Source organism: Anthonomus grandis, chromosome 3, assembly GCF_022605725.1.
Source record: "Anthonomus grandis grandis chromosome 3, icAntGran1.3, whole genome shotgun sequence".
Classification (NCBI taxonomy): domain Eukaryota; kingdom Metazoa; phylum Arthropoda; class Insecta; order Coleoptera; family Curculionidae; genus Anthonomus; species Anthonomus grandis.
Window position 1 is genome coordinate 5044803 of NC_065548.1, and position 26257 is coordinate 5071059.

A 26257-nucleotide genomic window follows, 5' to 3' on the forward strand; every position below is an offset into this window, starting at 1 on the left:
TATCCTAATTAGTTCTATGAAGACTAGGAATTTAAGGTTCATGACAATCTTTTCGTATTCCCTAAGAATTCCAGTTTAATTACTAGTTTTCACGGAGTTATAACTGAAGACCTTGAAGCCTAATCTATGATCGTCAGGTTGATTAAAAAGTCACTTTTCAAGCGACCTTTAGTGAATTCACGAAGACACTTATTATTTATCGTGATTTCCATATAATTTTGTATTCCAATTTCTCTGGAAAGGCTCTGGAAATTAGCTTTAGTCAGACTAAAAATTTGAGGTACAGAATAAACTTCTCCTTCTCCTTTTAAATTCTCATTGAATCACTAGTTTTCATTGAGCTATGACACAAGATCCTAAGACCTTGAGACGTTATGATGACTGGCTTTATCGAAGATCTTTTGATCTTTTAAACATGTAGATCATAAACTTGGAAACTTACTGGTGGAGGCCATTTTAACAAGACTCTCCTGGAAGATTTGCGTGGTTTACCATGATGACTTTATTGTAATAAGAGATTCGTTTAGAGTATCACATGAAAAATCTAAAATAAGTGTTACTGAGGGGCTAGTAGGTTCTGGATTTTCTGGATTATTAAGGTGAGATCGAAGAGTCATGTGTTTCAAACGGCTGAGCGGTATCTAGAACACGTCTTTTCCAGTCAAGGAGTTGCGGTTAACAAGACTCAAGAAGAATATTAATGAATGAATGGCCAGTTCTTCTTCTTCTTTTTTTCTTCTTCTTCTTCTTCTTGTTCTTCTTCTTCTTCTTCTTGGGATTATGCTCTTACCATTGAAGCTATGTGTAGAAACTTGTCAACATCGTAAGACCATTGAACAGGCATTGACAGACAGAAAGAGAATAAAAATTTCAATGATCTCAAATTATCAGGAAAATTTGAAAAAAATAATATTTCACTTTGCTTTAATTATAATCGTTTTATTTCGAGTGTGTTTTTGCGAGAAAGAATTGTTTAAAGAGAGAAAAAGATTAATAAATTGAAGTTGAATTCGAACAACACTACTACTGCTATTACTTCTTTTACTACTACTACTGTAGTGTCCCAATGATAATTTTCTAAAGGTCGAAATAAACGTCGATATATTGTTAGAGAAGCTATCAAACAATTTTCTCCCCTTACTGATCCTTTTATTATTAAATATTAACTATGAAGATTTGTTGAAAAAATTATTTAAGTTTGTATAGGCATTTAAAGCCATTTTATCTATATTTCACTTAACTAATTTGGCGTTTTATATTTTTTAAACGCTAAAGTAGAACCTAAACTGCCGAGAAGTTAGGAAACATTTTTCTTGTAATTCAGTTTCTATGGTTCATCAGGCCTACTATAAAATAGGCCGAAAAATATAGGCCTATCGTTGCAGCAATTTATCTAATTAGTTAAAATACATAATGTATTTAAACCATCAAATTTCAATTTTCTGAAAATGTGAAAATAATTCTTACAATAAACGTGATATTATCACATTTTTTTAATGATTTATTACTTTGTTGAACACTTAAATATAGGGCCTTATCTATATATATCTATATAGAGCCTTATAGTTGAAAAAATTAAAAAATATATAGGGGTTCCTAGAAAAGCTCCTGGTCTTAAAAAGCTCATTTTCATGAAAACCAATAAACGTAGATGACTAAAACAAATTGTAAATAATTAGGAAAATATTGGGCTACAAATTTTATTAAAGATGAAATTTGATTCCAATGACAGTTTTCCAGTTATAAGAGATTTTCTGCTGACTTGCCTAGTTAAAAAGTGAATAAAATATGTAGGGGTTTCTAGAGAAGCTGCTGGTCCTAGAAACCTTATTTTGATAAAATACATTAAAACCCATACAGACAATGCAAAATTACTTTCTTAAAATCATTTTTAGAAAAGATAAAGTGTTTCCAAAATACCTACTTTACAGTGAAAGAAATGTTCTTTTATATACGAAAACCCTGAAATAGGTGTACATGTTAGTCATTCTTAATCTACCAGGTTTAATGTTACGAATTAAGGAAAGTTACGAATATTTAAGTCTTGTTATGAGTTTGAGCAAATAGTGCACACTAATAATATCTAATTTTAATATTTATCCAGTTACTTTTTATTGTTAAACTCTTAGTATTATGGTTATTATGCCCCATACATAAATTTGGTTTTCCAGGTACCTAATATAATTACAATAGTAAACATAAAAATTTTTATCTAATATCAACATGTATATAACAATTTAATTTTAGTAATATATGACTATGAGTATATATAGAGGAATGAAATAAATTGTAGATAATTATGAAAATATTTAGCTGCCAATTTTATTAAAGATTAAATTCTTTTCTAAGGAGAGTTTTTCAATAATAGAAGATTTTTGCTGCCTAGTCTAGTTGAAAAGTAAATAAAATATGTAGGGGTTCCTAGAGAAGCTTTTGGCCGTAATGAGTTCATTTTCATAAAAACCAATAAACGTAGATCAGTGAAACAAATTGTAAATGATTGGAAAAATATTAGGCTGCAAATTTTATAATAGATGAAATTTTTTCCAAAGAGAGTTTTTCAGTTATATACGATTTGCTGCTACCTGGTCTAGTTGAAAATAAATAAAATTTGTTTAAAGTTATTGTTAAATTAAAAAAGTTTAAAAGGGTTTCCTAAAGAAGCTCCTGATCCTAAAAAACTCGTTTTCATAAAAGCCAATTAATTAAGATGAGTAAAACAAACTGTAAATGATTAGGAAAATAAATTTTAAAAGGTGTATTAAATATATAGGGGTTTGTAGAAAATCTTCTGGTCATAAAAAGCATATTTTCATAAAAACTAGTAATCCTAGATAATTAAAACAAAGTGTAGATCATTAGGAAAATGTTGAGGTTCCAATTTTATTAAGAATTGTTTTATTTCCAAAAAGAGTTTTCCAGTAAGAGTTTCTACTGCCTTATGTTGTTAAACTTAAATAAAATAGGTAGGGGTTCATAGAGAAGTTATTGGTTCTAGAAAGTTAAATTTCATAAAAACTGATAAATATAGAGGAATGAAAGCAATTTTAGATAATTAAAAAATGATTTAGCTACACATTTTATTAAAGATTAAAATTTTTTCCAAGGAGAGTTTTCCAATTATAGGAGATTGTCTGCTGACGGCTATCTAGTTTGAATCAAATATGTAGGGGTTCCTAGAGAAGCTTTTGGCCGTAATAGGTTCATTTTCATAAAAACCAATAAACTTAGATCAGTAAAACAAATTGTAAATGATTGAAAAAATATTGGGATGCAAATTTTATAATAGATGACATTTTTTTCCAATAAGAATTTTTCAGTTATATACGATTTGCTGCTACCTTGTCTAGTTGAAACTAAATAAAATTTGTAGGGTTTTCTAGAGAAGCTCGTGATCCTAAAAAACTCGTTTTCATAAAAGCCCAATAATTAAGATGAGTAAAACAAACTGCAAATGATTAGGAAAATAACTTTAAAAAAGTGTATTAAATATATAGGGGTTCGTAGAAAATCTCGTGGTCCTAAAAAGCACATTTGCATAAAAACTAGTTATCCTAGATAATTAAAACAAAGTGTAAATGTTTAAGAGAACGTTGAGCTTTCAATCTTATTAAAATTTTTTTTTTCCAAGAAGAGTTTTCCAGTAATAGTTTCTACTGCCTTATGTAGTTAAACTTAAATGAAATAGGTAGCGGTTCATAAAGAAGTTATTGGTTCTAGAAAGTTTAAGTTCATAAAAACTGATAAATATAGAGGAATGAAAGCAATTGTAGATCATTAAGAAATGATTTAGCTACACATTTTATTAAAGATTAAATCTTTTTCCAAGGAGAGTTTTCCAATTATAGGAGATTGTCTGCTGACGGCTATCTAGTTTGAATCAAATATGTAGGGGTTCCTAGAGAAGCTTTTGGCCGTAATAGGTTCATATTCATAAAAACCAATAAACGTAGATCAGCGAAACAAATTTTAAATGATTGGAAAAATATTGGGCTGCAAATTTTATAATAGATGACATTTTTTCCAATAAGAGTTTTTTAGTTATATACGATTTGCTGCTACCTGGTCTAGTTAAAAATAAATAAACTTTGTAGGGTTTTCTAGAGAGGCTCGTGATCCTAAAAAACTCGTTTTCATAAAAGCCAAATAATTAAGATGAGTAAAACAAACTGCAAATGATTAGAAAAATAAATTTTAAAAAGTGTATTAAATATATAGGGGTTCGTAGAAAATCTCGTGGTCCTAAAAAGCACGTTTGCATAAAAACTAGTTATCCTAGATAATTAAAACAAAGTGTAAATGTTTAAGAGAATGTTGAGCTTTCAATATAATTAAGATTTTTTTTTCCAAGAAGAGTTTTCCACTTATAAAATAGTTTCTGCTGCCTTATCTAGTTAAAATTAAAAAAATAGGTAGGGGTTCATAGAGAAGCTGCTGGTCCTGCAAAACTCAATTAATTAATCTTATTAAAGATGATTTTTTTTAAAGAGAGTATTTTTCCGCTGCTTTGTTTAGTTGAAAATGTTAAAATATTCCTACCTGGAGGTTCCTAGAGAAACTCCAGGTCTTAAAAAGCTAAGTTTTATGAAAATTAATTAACTTACATAAGTAAAACAAGCTGTAGATTAAGAAAATATTCAATTACAAATTTTATTGAAGATCATTTTTTATTCCATAAAGAGTTTTCGAACCATTAAAGATTTTCTGCTGCCTTGCTTAGTAGAAAAGTAAATAAAATATGTAGGGGTTTCTAGTCTTAAATATATCGTTTTCTTGAATAAAATTATTGGGTATTAAGCTTGTATTTTTATTATTATATCTAAATTAAATTCTTTCTTTCGACCTGTAACGGCTTGCATCATTTTGAAACTAAATTTTTCTATATCAAGGAACGCACTACACCATTCGTGCATAATATATAGTATAGAAATGCAGTTATACTTCAAATTGGGTTGTTTTTTAAAATCGTGCTGACCAATCATCAAGAGCAATTTATTATCTTACTTATTAAAAAAATACACTAATAATGCTTCTTAAATTATGGAATTTTCAAAAAAAAAAATATTTTTTTATATTAAAGACAAAATGGTTAAGTGTTACCGCCCATGGCGCTCAAAGACACTTAACCGCTTAAGAAACAACACGAGAAAAATAATAAAAGAGCGCCAAGGTGCTGGCTGCTGCTGCGTCGAGGCGAATGGTAGGAGCAGCAGGAGCGGGAGAAGAGAGAAAAAACTCGAAATGGGTTGAAAATATTCAAATTAATTTGTTGTAAATCGACATGCGGAGTGGTTGGTCGGTGGGGACCACCCATAGTACCCATCGGCACAAGCGCCTACTTGTTGTCGAAAACGGCTCGAAATTATATAGTAATAACTGCTGGCGGTTTTCAGCGCCTCCGTAACAATTGCTTACGAGATTTATGTTTACCGTATTAAGTTAGTTATTATAGAAAAAAGAAATCCTTGTTTGGATTTTTAATCAAACAACCCAAGCAACACACGAGATAAACGTTCATTTTTGGTTTAAACTAGATGTACATTTTCGGTTAAACCTCAACTATAAATATCGGACAAAATGTCCGCGTGATATACGTTGAGGAATTTAGTATTATTCACATTTAACAAGAAGATTTATTACATGTTAATAAATAATATGTAAATTTTTTTTTAAACTTGTTGATTTATTTTACAGGAACTTAATTTCCACTTACAACTGCTGCAATGTTCATAGCGATATGCCTTGCTTTGGAGAAATAAAATAGGGTTTTTTTTTCACGGTCTATTTGAAGACCTTAAGGTTATTTGAGATAGAAAAACTATAGATTTTTTTATCGCCTATAATTTTCTGCAAAAAAATAAAATTTCATTAACTCTACCCTTATCCCCCCACCCACCCCACAGAACTTACCAGTATGAAATTATCTGCAAAAATCTGTGTTTTTCCAAAATAATATGCATGAATAACAGCTGGTTTCGTCGTTAATATCTAATCCAATAACACAGTTTGTTTATTTAAATTTGTTTTAATTATATATATGTATATTAATAAAAATAACATATTTTAAATGTAACTAAGAATATTCGAAAGCTATTACGAACATTTTATATCTTAAGGCAAATTTTATGCAAAAAATTATTAATATCCGTATATAAATCTTTGATGGAGTCAGTTATCAGATATAGTATTGTTGTATGGGAAGGTCTGCATGAAAACTCTTCAAATTTTTTAAAGGTAGTGCAGAACTATATTTTAAAAGTTGTGTTTGAAAAAAATAAGCTCTACTCAACAAATCTGTTATACTCCAGCGACATTTTTGATGTTCGATTAATCTATGGTATTAGAGGTATGCTGCTTTATTAAAAAAAATTACGAAAAAAATAACTATGTAATGCATTGTTATAATACCAGAAATTGCGTAAACAAATACTTTACTCAAAAAATTAACGCAAATTTGAACAAGAGATCGTTAAACTATCTTATAGTTTAGTTAATTTAATTCCAAATAACATCAAGAGTGTTTATAGGTTCAAAACATTTAAAAAATTATATAACAACTTTATTTTCGAAAATAGAACAAAACTTAAAGAACTCCTTATCTAGGTTAGATTTTTGTGACAGTGAATTAATATTTTTGTTTATTGTGGATCTTTATTTTTCTAATGGTTAGGGTATACTTTAATTTTTTTTTCCGTAAAAACAGTTAGGAGCACATGCAGATCTTCGGTTATCTAGGTGCATAATTTTGTATGTCTATGTTATGCATTAAATTTATGTATGTGGATATATGAAGTAAAATAAAATAAAATAAATAAATTATTTAATACAAAAACAGTGCTATTAGATTGGATATTATGGACGGAAAACGGTGATTTTTCAAAAGAATTTCTTACTGAGAAAATGTTTGGGGTGGGTGGGGGGGTAAGGGTTTTGTTGATAAAAAACAATGTTTTTGCAAAAAATATTTATTTAATATCTAATTTAATAACATGGTTTATTTAAATTTAATATATGTTTATGTATAATTATCTACTGTAAAAGCAGCATTATTAGATTGGATAATTTGGACGAAAAACAGTGATTTTTCAAAAATATTTAATCAAATATTTGAGGTGTAATAATTGAGTTTACATAGCGATGCACCTTGCTTTCGAAAAATAAAATAAGGTTTTTTTATGTTTTACTCGAAAACCTTAAGGTTATGTGAGAAAAGTATAGATATAAAAAATATAGATTTTTTTTATTATCTATAATTATTTTTAAAAGAATTTTTTTCTCCGGCAATTATTTTCTGCAAAAAAGCCGTTTTTCATTATCCATAACCTTAGCCCCCCACCCACCCCCCACAACTTACCAGTATGAAATTGGCTGCAAAAATCAGTGTTTTCCAAAATAATAGGCATGATTAACAGTTGGTTTCGTCGATAATATTTAATCCAATAACATAGTTTGTTTATTTAAATTTGTTTTAATTATATGTATATATATTAATAAATATTTAATACAAAAACAGTGCTATTAAATTAAATATTATGAACGGAAAACGGTGATTTTTCAAAAGAATTTCTTACTGAAAAAATGTTTGGGGTGGGTGGGGGGGTAAGGTTTCTGTTGTCGGAAAACAATGTTTCTGTAGAAAATATTTATTCAATATCTAATTTAATAACACTGTTTACTTAAATTTAATATATTTGTATATATAATTATTTATTATAAAAGCAGCATGATTAAATTGAATAATTTAGACGAAAAACAGTGATTTATTAGAAAAATTTCAACAAATATTTAAGGTTTAATCATCGAGTTATTATTCGAAAACCTTAAGGTTATATAAGAAAAGTATAGATACAAAAACTATTGATATTTTTATTACCTATATATATTATAAAAACCATTTCTTTCTCCGGCAATTATTTTCTGCAAAAAAGCCGTTTTTCATTACACTTACCCTTAGCCCCCCACCCACCCCACAGAACATACCAGTAAGAAATTGTCTGCAAAAATCTGAGTTTCCAAAATAATACGCATGAATAACAGCTGATTCGTTGTTATTATCCAATCTAATAACATAATTTGCTTATTTAAATTTGATATAATTATATATATGTATATTAATAAATATTTAATACAAAAAGAGTACTATTAGATTGGATATTATGGACGAAAAACGATGATTTTCCTAAAAAAATTCGTACTGGGTAAATGTTTGGGGTGGGTGGGGGGGTTAAGGGTTGCATTGATGAAAAAATATAATATAATATCGTTTATCTAGCATAATAGCTACATACAAAAAACTGGTATCAAAAAAGTATATAAAATATACAAACTACAAAATACAAACTACAAAGTACAAAAACCTTGAAAAGCACGAAAAACTAAACATTAAAAGTGATAAAATCTAACCTAGATTAAAATGATAAAGATAGGAAAGCTTAAAATTGTAAATACAATTCCAAGATTAAAATTAATTGCTAATATAAAATATGAAAAAAGATAAAATTGTGAGCTTAAAATGAAAGTTAAAATTTTACATATATAATGTCTACAAAATATTATAACACTGACAAAGACAAGAACAAAATAAATTTCACAATATTTATTCAAAATAAATCCTCTCAGATGCCGCTTGAACTGGTTCAAATTAGCACAACTTTTGACGTCATTAGGTATCTTATTAAACTCAATTAAGCCCTTGAATAAAACATCGACATCTATCTACCAGAATAGAATCTGTACGATTTTTTGTATTTTATTCATGTACATTTGCGAATACTCTTAATTTTTGACAAATATATTCGGGTAGTAGACGTGTCTTTATTTTAAAAATAAACAAGTACACATTAAACATAATTCTTTGTTTTACAGATAACATATTTAGGACATTTAGCATAGACTCAACAGGAGCATAACGTTCACATTTCAATACTAATCTCATAGTTCTGTTTTGTGTAATTTCTAGTTGGTCCACTTTATACTGAGCAGTACTGTACAATGTTTTTGCAGAAAATATTTATTCAATATCTAATTTAATAACACTGTTTATTTAAATTTCATATATTTGTATATATAATTATTTAGCGTTATTAAGTTGTATATATTAGACCAAAAACACTAATTTTTTAAAAGAATTTCATCAATTATTTGAGGTGTATTAATCGAGTTTAAAAACTAGGTATGTAAGTCCCCTGTAAATTTTTTTAAATGCCGAAATTTGTTTCCTTATGTAAATAGAGTCGTATATAATATAGGTATAATCTGCAATTTAACAAATATACCTTGACCATATACGGTTGATGAATAAAGCAATCGTTTTAATTTAAAAATCGTATTTTTGAACCGAGATAATGAAATGTTGTCTGGAACCAAAAAAAACAACTGACTTAATTATCTTAAAAAAAATGAATTTTCACTTATATTAACGATGAAAAATGGTATAAATACTGCAATTTTCAAAGCCATAACCCTTGCTTTCGAGAAATAAAATAGGGTTTTTTCACGTTTTACTCGAAAACCTTAAGGTTATGTGAGAAAAGTATAGATACAAAAACTATAGATTTTTTTATTATCTATAATTATTATAAAAAGCATTTTTTTCTCCGGAAATTATTTTCTACAAAAAAAGCCGTTTTTCATTGCCCTTACCCTTAGCCCCCCACCCATCCCACACAACTTACCAGTGAGAAATTGTCTCCAAAAATCTGTGTTTTTCAAAATAATAGGCATGAATAACAGCTGGTTTCGTCGGTAATATTTAATCTAATAACACAGTTTGTATATTTGAATTTGATATAATTAGATATATGTATATTAATAAATATTTAATACAAAAACAGTGCTATTAGATTGGATAATATGGGCGAAAAACGGTGATTTTTCAAAAGAATTTCTTACTAGGAAAATGTTTGGGGTGGGTGGGGGGGGGGTAAGGGTTGATGAAAAACAATGTTTTTGCAAAACATATTTATTCAATATCTAAAATAAAAACACTGTTTACTTAAATTTAATATATTTGTATATATAATTACTTATTATAAAAGCAGCGTTATTAAATTGAATAATTTCGACGAAAAACAGTGATTTTTTAGAAGAATTTCATCAAATATTTAAGGTGTAATAATCGAGTTTACGTAGCGATGCGCCTTGCTTTCGATAAATAAAATAGGGTTTTTTTCACGTTTTATTCGAAAACCTTAAGGTTATTTGAGCAAAGTATAGATACAAAAACTATAGATAATTTTATTAACTATATATATTATAAAAGGTATTTTTTTCTCCGGTAATTATTTTCTGCAAAAAAGCCGTTTTTCATTACACTTACCCTTAGCCCCCCACCCACCCCACAGAACTTATCAGTAAGAAATTGTCTCCAAAAATCATTGATTTCCAATATAATACGCATGAATAACAGCTGGTTTCGTCGTTAATATTTAATCTAATAACACAGCTTGTATATTTAAATTTGATATAATTATATATATGTATATTTAAAAATATTTAACACAAAAACAGCCCTATTAGATTCGATAATATGGACGAAAAACAGTGATTTTTCAGATGAATTTCAGCAAATACTTGAGGTATGCGTATCGAATCGAAAAAATTCCTTTGACGCTATACCAAAGTAGCTAGTAACAATTAAATACAGAAAAATATATCTAATACATTTACAATTCATACATTTACATTCAATTACAATTTGTAAATAAGAAAAATGAAAAATAAATCTTCTAGCTCAATATGCATGTTACTAATTATCTAATAAATGGAATTCGAAATATAAGTTATATCGGGTGATAGCGCATTAATGATATCGGAAATATTATGAGAGAATGATTTTTTTAAATAATAAGAGAAATATAAAAAAGTTAATTTTACTTACGCTAAAACAACCTTATAATTTAATTTAAAAACACAGCAAAGCAAAAATCTATAACTCTTTGGCTATAGAGTGCCAAACAGCTACTACTGCTTCAAACAACTCGTCTCCATTTTAAAATTTTTCGGGATGCTTACTACGAAGGTTTTTATCAAATAAATCTTCTATCAGGAATTAAGGTCAGGACTCTATGCTGGCCATTTAAGAACAGTAAAGTTGATTTTATACGTATGCTTTGTATCATTGTCGTGTTGAAAATGGCGTGGAATATTTCTAGATTATTATACGGGTCCATAATTTCGTCAATATTGACATCATCAGAGAAGCGATCCCAAACTTGTACATTTCCACCTCCACGAATAACGGAGCCCAAAGTATAATTTGGGTCAAACCTTTTATTAGTGAATAAATAGTCATATTTGCAGTGGACTCATAGGCTAAGGTAAACTAAAAAATTCAAAGTCTTCCTCCACTTTTTACGCAGCAGTGTCCATTATCGGGGCCTGAATATACCAAGGCTTGAACTTATGTTAATAAAACGCTCTTATATATTTATTTTTTATATTTTATTGTTGCCAAAGATGAAAATTGTCTTTTTAAAAGTAATAACTCGAAGCGTATTTACAGGCTATGATTCATTTTAAATTAACCAAATATTATTTATTGCACCTAATAAGCCAATATATACTAAGGACTTCTTTCTAAGAGATTCTCTACTTTTACTCCTTATAAAATAAAGATAATTTTTTTGTGGCAGGAATTTTAACATACCAAAGATGTTTTTGCATTCCTTTGAACTTACATAAAAAATGTGAGGATTCATTTAGGGGCAATAGTCAATCAGTCTGACTTTTTATTTAATAAATAAGATATATGTTTCTCCACTTTGCTTTGCTACTGTACATAACCAGTAAAAAAAATATTTTGCTTATTAACTTATATTTATATATACAGTGATCATTAAGCTATAGAATGGATTAAAATTCTTCAAGTGTATACATTATGAAAGCAGTAAATTATAACGTAAATTCTGATGATACTGAATGGCAAAAATCTCTATGCGGTTCAAATACCGTTTTTTGGCGCTTATTAAAATTAAAACTTCACTGCATCCACTCTGTTTAATTGACAATAAACTGAAACTAATATGTCGCTTTCTATTAACGTGGTCAGCTTTTAAGAAAAGGGATTCGGTTACGTTTGTTTTGTTTTCCACCAACATGTCGATATCGATACTTTAACGCGTGGGACTTGTGAACAAAAAAAAAACTCTTTGTTTGTCTATACGTTCTTGACCATTTATTTACATAATTTTTTATGCGGCTGCGATCATCATATAACAATTTATTATACCATAATGACGCGCGCGATTTAAATACGGAGGCGTAATAATAATAATAATGTTAATACTATTATTATTTTCATGAATTTCTTGAATCGTAATAAAAGTTTTATTGCACCAGGGGCAAACAGTGACGAAGAAAAATTCCATCGAACGTATTTGTCAGGAAGTTGATTTTTAAGTGTCTTCGTCCTACTTTTGTTCGATGGTCTTCCTTAAACGTCAGTTGATGAATGAAAATTCTCTCTTGATTTCATGACCGACCGGATGCGAGTTTTTCTTAAGTGGACTTACGTGCGATTGATGATTTTATTTACTTATTACTTAAATTCATTGTTCAAGTGCTTGTACTGAATAATTATGGAATAATTTACATTCATACGTTGTTTTTACAATTAATTTAATAAGTCATGAAATCTGTCTTCTTCCAACCAAACCTTGTTGAATAAATAATAATTCAAAAAACATTCTAATCACACCAATAAATCAAATGTGAGCATTGAAAAACAATCATTGAAGTCATTGCTATAATAAATGTTATGTGGCATATTATAGGAAAAAAACATTTTTTTCACTGGTTATACTGGCTAATGGAGGTTTAAGATCACTGCATAGATGAATATTATATAGCAAATTATTATAACAGCTAATAAAAGTGAAAAAATGGTTATCTAAGTCAAGGAAGTCGATAAGGGACGATTTCTCTGGTTATATATCGATGAATCTATAAGAGGACTACTTAGGTTTGTCATTAATTAATTTAATAATATTTTGTTTCTTTTGGATATTTATTTTTTTTTTACCTTAATTTATATTTCTTTTCACTGACAGCAATTTGACATTAGGACGAAGTTTGACAGCTTTGACAATCAGATTTTGTGTTTACACGTAAAAAGCTATTGTTTACACTGTTAAATATTAATTTAGTTGATTGTTAAAAGAATAATATAAAAAAAAATTATTGATTATATCGATTTATAAGAGATTTTATTTTGGTTATAAAGCGATACACTTCTAAAGGTAAGGTGCCAAAATAAATAACTTACTTTTAATGGTTATACCGATCGATAGAAGCTTTTCTCAATGTTTTTAAAAAAAGTTAAAAAAAATTAAATACTAAAGTAAGAAGAACAATATGAAAATTAGACAAGAAAATTCAGAAAGTATAACAGGTAAGAGAGAGACTCATAATAAAAGGTTAAAAAAATTATCGTAAAACGACGCTTCTGGTATGGTTGTATCTGCTGTTTATGTAAGAATTATTTCCTAAAATTTTTTATATTAGTTTATAGTTATTTTAGTTCAATTAAAGAAAAATTATTTTTTTTATTTTGCAATTTCTAAAAAAAGTATGAACTTTATTTTTGGGGTTTAAGTCCAATGCACTAATATGCCATTTTAAAAATTAATAATTATTGATGGTAATTGATGGTATTTATTGGTGGGTTAATTTGTAGTCAATCATGGGTTAATTTCAAAAAGCCAAAATATAAAATACTAGTTAAAGAGATGAATCCTCTAATTAAGGTACTTATGTTTCATATACAGTGGGCATTTGGGTACCCACGTTGGCAATTTCTCTTTCTCCAAGGCAGCAGCGCTATTCTGTGATCTGCACAATGCTTTTGATTGTGTGGATCATAAACTACTGCTTGACTATTAGGACGTTAAAGGCGTGGCTTAAATATTAACAAATTTTCCTGTGTGTCTTTCCTGTTTTACCAAAATGATAACCTCTGCATTCTCGGTACAGGGTGTCCCAAATTCGAGGGTGACCATTGGGATCTCGGAAACCGTAAGAGTTACGAGGTCGATTAAATGGAGAGAAAGTTGCGCAATTTGGAGCTTAATAAAATGACGTTTAAAAAATTTTAAAATTCTGGATACTTCCGGAGATATCCAAAAAAACCCGAAATTTGTCAAAATCATTTTTACCTTCTACCGACTTTATTTAGTTTATTTAAAGAGGCATCGGAAAACTAAAAAGCGTTTTTTATTGCCACTTTTTATGTGCTACAACATGACGCAAAAAAAAAATTAATCCGACGTTTCGTTTTTTTTTTTCAATCATCATCAACTTAATTTTTTCTTATGGGCACCATATTGGATTTTCTCATTTTTAAAAAGTATTTTTAATTGCCTGTAAAATGAGGTATCGCACTTGCATGTCCGATTACTTCTTCTAGTACTTCCCATAAGAACTCCATGAGCGCAAGGGAGATATATAACTACTAACCTAATATTTTGATTTTTTTAAATTTATATAATAGACCATGACAAAATGACATTAGCCGGTTAAACGTAATAATAAACTTAAAAGAGTTTTATGAGTCAAAATGTGCATAATTTAATGTGATATGAGGTACAATCTTATATCTATTATTATGTATTATTATTATTATTATAATTATTATTTATATCTATTATTATTACAGTTAAACATTTATGTTTAATTAATTAAATTCTTTTAAATATCTGAGATCGAGTTGGTATAATCGATATTACTACTTACTCATTAAATAGGGTTTTATAAGGAAAAATGTGCATAATTTAATGTGATATGAGGCACGTCTTTCTCTCTTGCACTCAGGGAGTTCTTATGGGAAGTACTCGAAGGAGTAATCGGACATGCAAGTGCGATACCTCATTTTAAAGGCAAATAAAAATACTCTTTAAAAATGAGAAAATCCAATATGGCGTCCATAAGAAAAAATAAAGTTGATGATGATCGAAAAAAAACGAAACGTCAGATTAATATTTTTTTTACGTTATGTTGTAGGACATAAAAAGTAGCAATAAAAACCTCATTTTAGTTGTCCGATATCTCTTTAAATAAAGTCGGTAGAAGGTACGAACGATTTTAACAAATTTCGTTTTTTTTTTGGATATCTCCGGAAGAATTTTAAATTTTTTAAACGTCTTTTAATTAAGCTCCAAGTTGCGCAACTTTGCCTCCATTTAACCGACCCCGTAACTCTTACGGTTTCCGAGATCCCAGTGGTCACCCTCGAATTTGGGACACCCTGTACATGCAGTTGATGAAGAAATTCTTCTGAAATATTTAGGATCTTCCTGGACTTAGATTTCCTGTTTTATCTGCAGTGTAGAAGTGACGGAAATATTGTACTAATTCCGGGCAATTGATAGGGTCGAGACATTTCTCTTAAGCCTAGAAAGTCTTAAATAAAACATATCAATAAAAGAATGAGAAAGAACTACTCCTTTTAGTGCACCTATTGGAAATAGGAAAATGAACCCAGTATAAAGTTGATAGATTTTAATAAATTTGTGCCCCATACAAAGTCCTGGAGGAATACCTGTTACAAGTTGCTGATGTCAGGTATGTTTGTGTATCAAGATCTATACAATAATAAATATATGGTGGACTCTATGGATGGACGATAAATACAAGAAGCCCAATAGCAGATTCTGCATAATTTATTTCTGTACAACAAATGCTTCTTTTTTGCCTTTTTTCTTGATTTAGAAGAAGAAGAGCCTTTTTACTGCAATATTTGCAAACTTTTTTAAAAATATTTTAAATCCTATTTCTTACATGACTAGCTTGGACACACATACTAAAAGCGTCCTTTTACGACCATTTTTTTATCGTTTTAATTATTGCCTCTCTATAATTTGTTAATCTTTCTGATTTTTTTTCTTTAATTTTTATATTGTTTCCTTACGTCACCATTTTATTTTTTTTATTTCTTTTAGGAAGCTTAGAAAATTAACTGCATTTTAATCTAATACAGCTTTACGTTCGAGAGTGTTGCTAACTGAAACCGAGCATTTAGTGGAGGACGTCAAAACGCTCGTCAGATTTTACGTGGCATGAAAGAAAATAGTGTTTATTTCTTGGTCAACATCTTCTTTTCACCTCAGGATTAAAAAATATTCTAAAAACTAATTCTGGCATGACTGGCACACGCAAAAGTGCCAAAAGCGTCGCTGTACGATCATTTTTTTAACATTTTATTATGGATTTCTTCCCTAACTATAATACTATCTAAATTTTCTTGTTTAATTTTTGTATTGTTTCCTTACTTTATCATTTAATTTTTCTTAATTCTTTACGTTGCATAAGAAAATATAGTAATAAGAAGTATAATGCCTTGAAAGAATGAAACTTTATTGGGACGTAATACCAACGTTGGCTTGAAAAGACTGATTACCATGCAGCTAAGGTGGTTTCTTCTAAAGCCTATCATAACTTTTTTTTACTATAAGCCAATAATTGCATCTACATTTTACCAATGGCTGTATGATAATTGATTGTGAAAAATATCCTCGGAATAACATTGCTTCCCAACAATTTTTTGACCGGAATTTTTTTAACAAATTCTACATGTTGTACAAGAAGTAGAAATCATAAAACACCCCGCGACCATTCAATCCCGAGAAGCGTAATAATTACGACCGACAATTAACCGACGCACTCGCCAATATTGTTGTTTTAATACCTTTTACGAAGGACCGGAGCCGGCTTAAGAGCCTCCTCAGTGATTTTGCAATTAAGGAAGCTTTTATGATTTTCGTAAATTCACAATAGGACTCAATAAAATAAACAATGCGTAATAAATTACGCGGCTCTGTTGCACTTCGGCGATGGTTTTTTTTGCCGTACAGGGTGTCCCAAAGAACGGAGAATTAAATTTAAATGAAGAAGAAGAAAGAAATTTTAAGACCTTGTAGATTGAGATTTAAAAAAGGCCTTTTTTAATAGCTGGATTAAGTCAGTAGAAGATGCCTTTAATTAATCACATTTGTTCGATACAACCGGTAAAAAAATTGAGCTTTGACTTATCGATTTAATTTATTCACGAGTGCAAACATTCAGCGTTCTATAACTACAAAAAATCATTTATCGTATTCATAGACTGGTATACTAGACATATTTCGCATATTTTCTTTTATATTAAAGACTTGTTAATCTACACAATAATTTTAGACCTCTATCGACAGGGCTTTTTAAAAAAAATAGAAAAATAAAATGATAAAGTAACGAAACAATGTAAAAATTAAACAAGAAAATTTAGGAAGATTAACGGGTTACAAAGAAACGATTAATAAAACGCTGAGAACATAGTCGTAAGGGGACGCTTTTGGTACATTTGTCCAAACTGTTCACGTAAGAACTAGAGTTGTGGTGATATAAATAATACTTGATCTTTTTAACTTAAAACAAGTTGTCTCTGATTCCACATGAATTAATAGAATTATGTTTAATTGATATTATATGTGTTAATATGTAAGTAAATTAGGTGCTTCTGATATGCTCAATTTGTGTACTCAGTAACTAATATTCATTTTTCTAAAAAAGATAATAAAGCCCTAATCGATACTAATCTATGACAATTTAAAAAAAAACTTGATAAGAGGCTTTTTCAGCTAGATGTATATTATAAGTTACGACTCTTACGATGATAAAATGACTTTCTTAAATAATATTCTTAACAAATAGGCTCCCTAAAACATTCAATTATTAATCTAATTAAGAAAAAGTGCAAGCCTTATATTACCGATACAATAAAGCAATTAAAATAAGAAAATGTAATTTTAATACTACGTCAATAAATTATTTGCCTTGATTCAATTTTTGGTGATTAAATTACTATATGTCTTATGCAACGTTATATTAGGTCAAAATGCAGCTAATTTCATCAAATTTTTAAAAGAAATAAGAATAATAAAATAAAAAAACAATATAAAAATTAAAGAAGAAAAATTAGAAAGGTTCACAAATTACGGAGAAACACTTGATAAAACGTTAAAAAAATGGCCATAAAGTGTCGCTTTTGGTACGTAAGTCCAAGATGCTCATGTGAGAATGAGTGTTTCAAATATTTTCAGGAAAATTTTTAAATTTTGAGGTGAAAAGAAATCGTAGTCCAGGTGTATGTATTTTAATGAAAGCTGTGCCTGTAAAACAAAAATTGTATGATGCTTACTTTTTTTATTGTTCACTTTCAATTTTATGTTGTCAAGGAGTCTGACGCTCGCCTTGACATGCTTCACTTAACGTTTGGTTAATTAGTCACTCTACTATGCAATGTTATACCGAATAGAAAGGCAGCTTATTTGTCAAGTGTTTTTAAAAAAATAAGAAAAATAAAATAATGAAGACAGAAAATAATAGAAAAATTAAAGAAGAAAAATTATAAAGGTCAACAAAATAAAGAAAAGTAATTAACAAAACAATGAAAAAATGGTCGTAAAGGGACGCTTTTGGTACGTGTGTTTAAGTTGCTTATGTAAGAATTAGTGCTTAAAATATTTTTGAGCAAGTATCCAAATCTGAAGGTGAAAAGAAGACGTAGACCAATAGAGAAGATTCGTGATGAAATAGAAGTACTAGGAATAATTTATGCTATATCTACTATTAGGCTTCTTGGATTTATTCTGTGAGACCACCATACGATACTATAGAAATTGGTATTCTAACAGGTACTCAAATTTTAAGTTGATTATCACTTTATATGGGGCACAAATTTTCTTTCATGCATCAACTCTATGAGCCCTAGGATTCATTTGCCAACAGGTAGACTAACAGGGGTAGTTATTGTTAATTCTTCAATTGCTATTGTTCTTCACGATACCTACTATCTCTAAGCTCATATTTACTATCTTCGTTCTATGGGTGTTGTTTTTGCTATTCTAATAAGAATTACCCATCGATTTATCCTATTTACAGGGTTACTTTTATTACACCATAAGTTCTTAAACCCTTTACAATATTCATTGAAGTAAATTACATATTTTTCCCCTAGCACTTTCTAACTTAAACATGCCCTGATGCTCAGATTAAATAAAATTTAACCTTTCAAGTGAAAGCCTTTTCCTTAATAAAACAACTAATAAACCTCCACGATCATACACTAATAATTTTTATTTAATTTTTAAGGAATACATCATAAGTATATAATATAAGTCGAAGTATATAACAGCTGTTACTGGAAAATATTTTTTTTTGTTTTGCCTTAACATCTTCATTCAAGGCTTAGGAATTAAAAAAGCCTTACTATGCAACGTAGTATTAGACCGAAAGAGAGCCAGTTTATTAACATTTCTTAAAAAAAAAAAGAAAAATAAAACGATAAAGTAGGAAAACAATACAAAAATTAAAGAAGAAAAATTAGAAAGATGTACAAACTGCAGGGAGATACTAAATAAAACGTTAAAAACATTATCGTAAAACGACACTTTAGGTACGTTTGTCTATGGTATTTATGTAAGGATAAGTATTTAGAATATTTTTACAAAAGTTCCCAAATCTTAAAGTAAAAAGAAGAATTAGACCAAGAAATGGACGTTATAACAAAAGCTGTGAATAAAATAATTTGCGTTTAAACGGGGCTAATTCACTTTTTATAGTCATAGAACAACCTTCTTATACAGAAACAATAAATAAAGCCTTAAGGAAATGATCCTAAAGCAACGCTTTTAGTACATTTGTCCAAGCTTGTCATGTAATAATTAGCATTTAAAATAGTTTTAAGAAAGTTTCCAAATATTGAGGTAAAAGGAAGATGTGGATCAGAACCACATACTGTCGCAAAAGCTATAGCTGCAAAAAATGATACGTGATTAGACGCGATTTGCTCGACGTTTACTTTTGATTTTACAACATTCAAGTGAGTGACGTGTATCTTGCAGTAATAAAAAATGATAAAGTAAGAAAACAGCAAAATAAAATGATAAAGTAAGAAAACAATATAAAAATTAAACAAGAAAATTCAGGAAGATTAACAAGTAACAAAAAAATAATTAATAAAACATTGAAAAAATTATCGTTAAACGACGCCTTTGGTATGTTTGTTTCTAGAGTTCTTGTATGAACCAGATTTAAATTTTTTTTTAAGAAAGTTTCCAAATTTTCAAGTTAAAAATAAAAAAAACTTTTCAAAGGAGACTTAAAATCTATGTTAAGATTTGGAACAAAAATCCATCAAATGGGAAGAAAATCAAGATCAAAAAAATCGCAATAAAAATAAATAATATAGCGGAATTGGATTAAACTAAACTAAGAAAAATTAAACGTTTACGTTCATTTTTACAACGTTCAGGTGACTGACGTGTATCTTGCAGCAAATTTTCTAAAAGGAATTTAGAAAAATTAAATAATAAAGTAATAAAACAATATGAAAATTAAACAAGAAAATTCAGAAAGATTAACAAGTTACAGAAAAATAATTAATAAAACATTTACAAAATTATCGTAAAGCGACGCTTTTGGTACGTTTGTTTCTAGAGTTCTTGTATGAACCAGTTTTAAATTTTTTTTTAAGAAAGTTTCCAAATTCTCAAGGTGAAAATAAGACATGCTAATCAAACAAGACTTAAAATGTATGTTAAGACTAAGAACAAAAATCCATCAATTGGGATTTTCGAGCTTGATTTTAGATTAAAGTTTACTGACGCATACAGAAGAAGAAAATAGATAAAAAAAAAACAATAAAAATAAATAATATAGCGCAACCGGATTTAATTAAATTAAGAAAAATTAAAGGCTTACTTTAAATTTTACAACGTTCAGGTGACTGACGTGTATCTTGCAGTAAATTTTCTAAAAGGAAATAAGAAAAATTAAATAATAAAGTAAGAAAACAATATAAAAATTAAACTAGAAAATTTAGAAAGATTAACAAGTAACAGAAAAATTATTAATAAAACATTGAAAAAATGATCGTAAAACAACGCTTTTGGTATGTTTATTTCTATGATTCTTGTAAGAACTAGTTTTTAATTTTTTTAAATGAAATTTTTAGATTTTTATGGTAAAAACAAAACGTAAAATCTATGGTAAGACCAAAAATAATAATCTATCAAGCAGAACTTTTAAGATTGATTTTAAGGGAAGTTCACTGAAGAATACAGAAGGAGAAAACCAACATCAAAAAAATCGCGATAAAAATAAATAATATAGCGCAACCGGATTAAATTAAATTAAGAAAAATTAAACGTTTACTTTCATTTTAACAACGTTCAGGTCACTGACATGTAGCTTGCAGCAAATTTTCTAAAAGGAATTAAGAAAAATTAAATGATAAAGTAAGAAACCAATATAAAAATGAAACAAGTAAATTTAGAAAGATTAACAAGTAACAGAAAAATAATTAATAAAACATTGAAAAATTATCGTAAAACGACGCTTTTGGTATGTTTATTTCTATGATTCTTGTCAGAACTAGTTTTTAATTTTTTTAAAGAAATTTTTTAGATTTTTAATGGTAAAAACAAAACGTAAAATTTATGGTAAGACCAAAAATAACAATCCATCAAGTGGGTTTTTAAGATTGATTTTAAGGAAAATTTACTGACGAATACAGAAGGAGAAAACCAACATCAAAAAAATCGCAATAAAAATAAATAATATGGCGCAACCGGATTGAGGTTATCGTACAAAGAACATTTCTCGATGATCATTTATAACCATTATGGGAACCCTTGAAAAATTGGTCGTAAAGTGGCGCCAGCGTGTGCCTATTATTTCGTCATATATTAAAGTTCGCGGTCTCGCGGTTCCGCCCACTACGTTTACTTATTTTATAATAATTGTTATTTCTTCAGATGCGGCTTATGTACGTACAGACCGAAGATCCCTTCGCGTGTGAACCACAGTTTTAGCAGCTTTTAATTTATTTTTTCTTTTTTATGTTTTTTTTACGACCTCTTGCCGTTTTTACGCCCGTTCTTCAATTTTTAATGGCGTACTAATCGGTTTGGATAATTTTTTTCTTACAGGGCGAGTAAAAAGTTTTTCAGTAAAAATCATATTAGAGTTTAAAGTACTTGATCCAATGTTCGTGTCATCTGCAAAAGAGATTTAATTTTCCAGGAGCCAATCACCATTATTTTAAACTTTGTGCAGCTAAGTTACTTTTGATTTATTTTAGTTGTTTAAAGGTTACTTTATTATTATTCAGCTGTCTCACTTTGCATTTCTTTTTAGAATTCCTTTCACTATTCCTTTGCTTAAGCTCAATTTTGGTTATTTTATTTAGGTGGGACACTATTTTTGAGTATAAATTCCAGGCATTTGTAAATTTTTCCGTCTTTTTCCAGGCAGTTCAAGTAATTTTTAACTAGCTAAATTTACTTTCTTCCACCTATTAGAACCAAATTATTGGTATTGTCTGAAAAAATGGTGATTTCAGTTAGATCCGATGTTCTTTGGACTTGGATCTTACAGGTATGAAGGGGAACGATAGAAAAACTCCGTTTATTCATGTATTTTATATTAAAACGTTAGCTTTTGCTATAGTACATCAAAAGCGTCACTTTACGATGTATTTTTTTAACGTTTTAATATTTTTTTTTTGTAATTTGTTATTCTTTCTAATTTTTCTTCCTTAATTTTGATATTGTTTTTATACTTTATCATTTTAGTTTTCCTTTAAAAAAAAAACAGCAAATAAGCTGCATTTATCTTTTATTATAACATTGGATAGAACAGTCATTCTAATAACCAAGCATTGAGTGACAAACTTTAAGGCAAATGTCAGATGTTAATAGAAATAAATGTGAACAACTGAAAAAGTGAACAAACCCCGTCAATATACGTATGTTGTTTTACAGCCACAGCTTTTAGTTTAATACATCCACCTTTACGGTCTTCACCTTAAGATTTTAAAGGTTGATTAAAAATAATTTAATTACTAATTATTACTGGAAAAAAATTGGACAACAAACATAACTTAAAGCGTTGCTTTACGACAATTTTTTAACGTTTTAATAATTGTTTCTTTCTAACTTGTGAATCTTTCTAATTTTTCTACTTTAATTTTGATATTGTTTCCATATTTTATTATTTTATTTTTCTTATTTCTTACAAAAAAATGCAAATAGGCTGCATTTATATTTTATTACAACATTGGATATGATAGTAATATACGTATCTTGTTTTACAGCCACAGGTTTTAGTTTAATACATCCACCTTTACGGTTTTCTTCAACTTAAGGATTTAAAGGTTGATTAAAAATAATTTAATTACTAGTTATTACTAGAAAAAATTGGACAACAAACATTACTAAAAGCGTCGCTTTACGACAATTTTTTAACGTTTTAATAATTGTTTCTTTCTAACTTGTGAATCTTTCTAATTTTTCTTCTTTAATTTTGATATTGTTTCCATATTTTATTATTTTATTTTTCTTATTTCTTGCAACAAAAAATGCAAATAGGCTGCATTTATATTTTATTACAACATTGGATATGATAGTAATATACGGGTCTTGTTTTACAGCCACAGGTTTTAGTTTAATACATCCACCTTTACGGTTTTCTTCACCTTAAGATTTCAAAGGTTGATTAAAAATAATTTAATTACTAATTATTACTAGAAAAAAATTAGACAACAAACAGTACTAAAAGCGTCGCTTTACGATAATTTTTTAATGTTTTAATAATTGTTTCTTTGTAACTTGTGAATCTTTCTAATTTTTCTTCTTTAATTTTGATATTGTTTTCATATATTATTATTTTATTTTTCTTATTTCTTACAAAAAAAAATGCAAATAAGCTGCATTTAAATTTTATTACAACATTGGATAGAACAGTAATTTAATAACCAAACATTGAGTGACGAACTCAAGGCCAACGTCAGATGTTAATGGGGTTAAATGTGAACAATAGAAAAAGTGAACAAACCCGGTTTATCTACGTATCTTGTCTTATAGCCACAGATTTTATTATAATACATCCATTTGGTTTAGGCCTTTTTTCACCTTAAAATTTAAAAGGTTTACTAACGAGAATTTAAGTACTAATTCTTACTAGAAAAAATTTTACAAACATATTAAAAGCGTCACTTTACGACAATTTTTAAACGTTTTATTAGTTGGTACTTCGTAACTTGTGAATCTTTCTAATTTTCTTACTTAGTTTTCAAATTGTTTGTTATTTTTTGTATTTTTTAAAAAAATAGCAAATAAGCTACTTTTCTATTTTATTACAACGTCATAACTTTAATAATTAAACAGTTAGTGACAAACATCAAGGCGAACATAAGACGCTAAAGGGATAAATGTGAACAATAGAAAATATGAAAAAACTTCGTTTATTTACCTATTTTGTCATACAGCCATAGCTTTTATTATAATAAATTCATTTGGTTAAAAGCGTCGCTTTACGACAATTTTTTAATGTTTTATTAGTTATTCCTTCGTAACTTGTAAGCCTTTCTCATTTTTTTGGTTAATTTTCATATTGTATCCATACTTTATCATGTTTTTTTTTATTTCTTTACAAAAAAATAAATAGCAAATAAGCTGCATTTCTTCTATAGTACAACATTGCATAGGAAAATCAGTTATTTACAGAAGGGTAAATGCAGAACACTAAAGCAAACCTTAATCGCTAATAAGGATGAAGGTTGATAATAGAAAGCCTTTCATCACATATCTTGTCTTACAACCACAGCTTTTGCTGTTTTAGCACTACATTTTTTTTTTAGTCTAAAACTTGGAAACTTAAATATATTTTATTCCAACATTTTCTTACACGAACGTACTTTACCTTAGACAAACGTACCAAAAGCGTCTCTTTACGACCATTTTTTCAAGGTTTTATTAATTGTTTCTTCGTTGTTTGTCAAGCTTTCTAATTTTTCTTCTTTAATTTTCATATTATTTTCTTACTCTAATATTTTATTTTTCTTATTTTCTTTAAAAAGCTTAGAAAATGAACTGTATTTTGATTTAATACAACTTTAGATTAGAGACTTTTCTAATAACTGAAGCTAAACATTGAATGGAAGACGTCAAGAGGCACCATCGATTTGACCTTGTAAGAAGGAAGATTGTTCTATTGCTATAAAATTTAAACAAATCCTATTTAATTATGTATAGGTACAATATATCCTTGTGTCTCTCACATATAGTATTTGTCATACGTTTTGTTCCACTCATTGTACCGAAAGAATAACGAAGGGTAAGTCAAGTATCTATTTATTATAAAGCTCTTGATTTTCTTCAAGCAACCAAATAGAAAATCAGTTTCTAACAATAGTGACCCGAGTTTTATGATAAAAACAAACGACAAGAAGAAAAAAAACAGTCGCTTTCTCATCTACGAAACCGAACGGAAGATCTTATCGTTTTTAACGGGCTGAAGAGCATAGGTTGTACCTCCTTTTGTTTACTCTTCTTGTGCATCTCCTCTGGCATGTTTGCTTAGCGCTTGATTACAACAGATTTTTATTTACTTAACGGCACAACTCCTTTTCGGTTATTTGAATTCGTTCGCTTTTATAATTTTTTACACGACACCACGTTTAGTACCGGTTAAATCTTTCATTTCGATGCCAAATTCAAGAGATTTTTTGGGACAATCGTATGCGGAGACATGCATCAGATTTTGAAGTATTTGCAACATAATTTGGCAAATTTGTTGACTAATATCTATATATAAGTTCTCTTAGGCATACATTAGTACAAGGAATGTATTTAAATTAAAGCATAATTTAAAGGGATATGATTCCCAAATTATCTTTGTAAATTTTAGTGTATCAACATGCATACATTTACAACCAAATATTGAACTTTTGTGCTCTCCATCGCCTTTAATAGATCTGAAACCGATTTTACGACTAACCCCCAAAACATCCACCCTTGATGTAAAATAAAAGCACCTGAGACACCTGAAGGTAAAGAACAAACAAATTTTAGGAAGTAGCAAACAAGTCGGGTCACACAGGATGGTTCTAAGCAAACAAGGCAACACCTTGGGTACTACCTTACTTGGAACGTCTTTTTTTTAGTTCGACCCTAATATTATCGTTTTTTTTTTGTAAGTAAAATTTGGTTTAAAAACTCAGTTTTGGAGATGAATAATGTCGTTTTAATTAATTTTGGTATATTTACACGGATTCAGCATATATTTAGTTTTTTCGTTAAAGTTCCTGTCCAATCTAAATTAATTTTTCATAAAAAAAATTTTAAAAATTAAATACAAAAAATATTAAAGATTTTTTTGTGTCACTTGGAATTCAATGATTTGTTTTTATTGTATCAAATGTGCAGTAATTTTTTTTTAATAG

General features: G+C 28.4%; 1 long non-coding RNA gene across 2 annotated transcripts in view; it reads right to left on the bottom strand.

Moving 5' to 3' along the window:
• LOC126733757 (uncharacterized) overlaps positions 1-26257 on the bottom strand; it is a 157746-nt gene that overhangs the window by 114636 nt on the left and 16853 nt on the right. The window lies entirely within an intron of this gene.